Below are 4901 nucleotides of genomic sequence, written 5' to 3' on the forward strand. Positions count from 1 at the left end.
CTCATGTATTATTTATTCATTGACAAGTCTTGGCTCATGCTACAGATTATATATCATATTTCTTTGTGTCATAAGTAGTTGTTTTAATTGAAATAAAATTATACTTAACTGAACTTAAGGTTGGTGAGTTATTGTCTCATTTCAAACTTATTTTCTGATAACTTCACTGCCAAATGTTATAGATGAAAAAGCTTTTATCCTGACACTTAGAAGAAACTTATGTGCCATTACTGATTTTCTCTTAAAATACTTTCCTTGAGACTAAAATTTTGACATATAAATATAATGTGGAAAGCTATTGATAGAAAATGGATTTATTTTCACAAAAAATGTGAATACGTGTAAATATCAAATTTATTGAGATATTTATTTGACTCTAAGTCCATCTCATTCTATCTTTTGTTTCACTTCCTTGCTTTCCCTTTTGGAAGCTTCTCTTTCCATCTCAAAAGTCACAGCTTCTTCTTTGGTTCTTTAAGTCATGTTACTTATCCTATGGATCACAACCCCCTTGCAGATCAAAGACCCTTTCACAGGAGTTCATAAATCCATTGGAAAATAGATATTTACATTATGATTTATAACAATAGCAAAATTAGAGTTATACAGTAGCAATGAAATTAAATTTTTGGTTGAGTCACCACAACTTAAGGAACTGCATTAAAGGGTCCCAGCATTAGGAAGGTTGATAGACACTGACTAAACAATCATTTATTTAAATGTCACATACCTAATGTGTTTTTCATACTTATACACAGTGTTAATCAGTATAGCCACACTTTATCCAGAAAGGAAAATCTTAGATGAAAAAGCAGCACATGCATTGCTTGGTGACAGCTTGTTTGTTTACTAGAACTGTTTGATCAGTGAATGCTAGAAACTTAGCTTTGCTGATGACTCAACAAATGGTTCTCCCCTGTGAACACATGTCTAACCCTGGAGTCAAACAAGTAAGAGAGAATATAGTAGTTAGGTGAAAGGCATGTGTATTTGAATTAAACATACTAATGAGGTATCTTGTAATGCATTGCATACTACTTTGAATATCATATTTTGCTTATTACTAATGAAAATGTGATCCAAAAGTAATATATTGGTATTTCTCCTCTAATTTACCTGTATGTACACAGGCCTATCCTCTTATACTATCCTGTTTCTCCTTTCTTTATTCAAACACAAGGTTTCTTTATGCATTTTGGATGTTAATCTTATCTTAGTGTCAAAAATATTTTCCCCAAACCTATTAGTTTTTCTTATATTTCGCATATATACTTGCCTTTTGACATGAAACATGTTTATACATTTAGGTAGACAAAAATATTTTCTCCTATTGTATAGTATAGGGTTTCTGACATTTGAATTCTTAAAAGCTTTTCACTCCCTATTGTTATAAAGATATATCACAATTTTCATTTAAAAAAATCCTTATGGAGACACCGCCGGAACCTGAAGGAAACAGACTGGATAAACAGTTCTCTGCACCCAAATCCCGTGGGAGGGAGAGCTAAACCTTCAGAGAGGCAGACAAGCCTGGGAAACCAGAAGAGACTGCTCTCTGCACACACATCTCGGACACCAGAGGAAAACACCAAAGGCCATCTGGAACCCTGATGCACTGAAGCTCCCGGAAGGGGCGGCACATATCTTCCTGGTTGCTGCCGCTGCAGAGAGCCCGTGGGCAGCACCCCACGAGCGAACTTGAGCCCCGGGACCACAGGTAAGACCAACTTTTCTGCTGCAAGAAAGCTGCCTGGTGAGCTCGGGACACACGGAGGCAGAATTCCTCTAGGACCGGGCACGTCCTGTGTTTACCGGAAGTCCCACACCCGCGGATCCCGGCCTGCAGAAGCTCTCTGCTCCCAGACCCCATGAGAGAGAGACCCAACAATCTGGTCAGGTGGGCACTCCTGAGGCTGCAGAGCGGAAGAGACCACCAACACTGCCCACACCTGCCCACATCCCTGGCCCAAGAGGAAACTGTATAAGGCCTCTGGGCTCCCGTGGGGGAGGGCCCAGGAGCGGCAGGACCCCTGCCTGAGACACCGCCGGAACCTGAAGGAAACAGACCAGAAAAGCAAGATCTAGTTTCAAAATCATATTTGATCATGATGCTGGAGGACTTCAAGAAAGACGCGAAGAACTCCCTTAGAGAACAAGTAGAAGCCTACAGAGAGGAATCGCAAAAATCCCTGAAAGAATTCCAGGAAAACACAATCAAACAGTTGAAGGAATTAAAAATGGAAATAGAAGCAATCAAGAAAGAACACATGGAAACAACCCTGGATATAGAAAACCAAAAGAAGAGACAAGGAGCTGTAGATACAAGCTTCACCAACAGAATACAAGAGATGGAAGAGAGAATCTCAGGAGCAGAAGATTCCATAGAAATCATTGACTCAACTGTCAAAGATAATGTAAAGCGGGAAAAAGCTACTGGTCCAAAACATACAGGAAATCCAGGACTCAATGAGAAGATCAAACCTAAGGATAATAGGTATAGAAGAGAGTGAAGACTCCCAGCTCAAAGGACCAGTAAATATCTTCAACAAAATCATAGAAGAAAACTTCCCTAACCTAAAAAAAGAGGTACCCATAGACATACAAAAAGCCTACAGAACTCCAAATAGATTGGACCAGAAAAGAAACTCCTCCCGTCACATAATAGTCAAAACACCAAATGCACACAACAAAGAAAGAATATTAAAAGCAGTTAGGGAAAAAGGTCAAGTAACATATAAAGGCAGACCTATCAGAATCACTCCAGACTTCTCGCCAGAAACTATGAAGGCCAGAAGATCCTGGACTGATGTCATACAGACGCTAAGAGAACAAAAATGCCAGCCCAGATAACTGTATCCTGCAAAACTCTCAATTAACATAGATGGAGAAACCAAGATATTCCATGACAAAACCAAATTTCCAAAAATATCTTTCTACAAATCCAGCACTACAAAGGATAATAAATGGTAAAGCCCAACATAAGGAGGCAAGCTATACCCTAGAAGAAGCAAGAAACTAATCATCTTGGCAACAAAACAAAGAGAATGAAAGCACACAAACATAAACTCACATCCAAATATGAATATAACGGGAAGCAATAATCACTATTCCTTAATATCTCTCAACATCAATGGCCTCAACTCCCCAATAAAAAGAAAGAGATTAACAAACTGGATACGCAACGAGGACCCTGCATTCTGCTGCCTACAGGAAACACACCTCAGAGACAAAGACAGACACTACCTCACAGTGAAAGGCTGGAAAACAATTTTCCAAGCAAATGGTCAGAAGAAGCAAGCTGGAGTAGCCATTCTAATATCAAATAAAATCAATTTTAAACTAAAAGTCATCAAAAAAGATAAGGAAGGACACTTCATATTCATCAAAGGAAAAATCCACCAAGATGAACTCTCAATCCTAAATATCTATGCCCCAAATACAAGGGCAACTACATATGTAAAAGAAACCTTACTAAAGCTCAAAACACACATTGCACCTCACACAATAATAGTGGGAGGTTTCAACACCCCACTCTCATCAATGGACAGATCATGGAAACAGAAATTAAACAGAGATGTAGACAGACTAAGAGAAGTCATGAGCCAAATGGACTTAACGGATATTTTAGAACATTCTATCCTAAAGCAAAAGGACATACCATCTTCTCAGCTCCTCATGGTACTTTCTCCAAAATTGACCATATAATTGGTCAAAAAAAGGGCCTTAACAGGTACAGAAAGATTGAAATAATCCCATGTGTGCTATCAGACCACCACGGCCTAAAACTGGTCTTCAATAACAATAAGGGAAGAATGCCCACATATACGTGGAAATTGAACAATGCTCTACTCAATGATAACCTGGTCAAGGAAGAAATAAAGAAAGAAATGAAAAACTTTTTAGAATTTAATGAAAATGAAGGTACAACATACCCAAACTTATGGGACACAATGAAAGCTGTGCTAAGAGGAAAACACATAGCGCTGAGTGCCTGCAGAAAGAAACAGGAAAGAGCATATGTCATCAGCTTGACAGCACACCTAAAAGCTCTAGAACAAAAAGAAGCAAATACACCCAGGAGGAGTAGAAGGCAGGAAATAATCAAACTCAGAGCTGAAATCAACCAAGTAGAAACAAAAAGGACCATAGAAAGAATCAACAGAACCAAAAGTTGGTTCTTTGAGAAAATCAACAAGATAGATAAACCCTTAGCCAGACTAAGGAGAGGACACAGAGAGTGCGTCCAAATTAACAAAATCAGAAATGAAAAGGGAGACATAACTACACATTCAGAGGAAATTCAAAAAATCATCAGATCTTACTATAAAAACCTATATTCAACAAAACTTGAAAATCTTCAGGAAATGGACAATTTCCTAGACAGATACCAGGTATCGAAGTTAAATCAGGAACAGATAAACCAGTTAAACAACCCCATAACTCCTAAGGAAATAGAAGCAGTCATTAAAGGTCTCCCAACCAAAAAGAGCCCAGGTCCAGACGGGTTTAGTGCAGAATTCTATCAAACCTTCATAGAAGACCTCATACCAATATTATCCAAACTATTCCACAAAATTGAAACAGATGGAGCACTACCGAATTCCTTCTACGAAGCCACAATTACTCTTATACCTAAACCACACAAAGACACAACAAAGAAAGAGAACTTCAGACCAATTTCCCTTATGAATATCGATGCAAAAATACACAATAAAATTCTGGCAAACCGAATTCAAGAGCACATCAAAACAATAATCCACCATGACCAATTAGGCTTCATCCCAGGCATGCAGGGATGGTTTAATATACGGAAAACCATCAACGTGATCCATTATATAAACAAACTGAAAGAACAGAACCACATGATCATTGCATTAGATGCTGAGAAAGCATTTGACAAA

The sequence above is a fragment of the Rattus norvegicus genome, chromosome X (genome assembly GCF_036323735.1).
Source record: "Rattus norvegicus strain BN/NHsdMcwi chromosome X, GRCr8, whole genome shotgun sequence".
Classification (NCBI taxonomy): domain Eukaryota; kingdom Metazoa; phylum Chordata; class Mammalia; order Rodentia; family Muridae; genus Rattus; species Rattus norvegicus.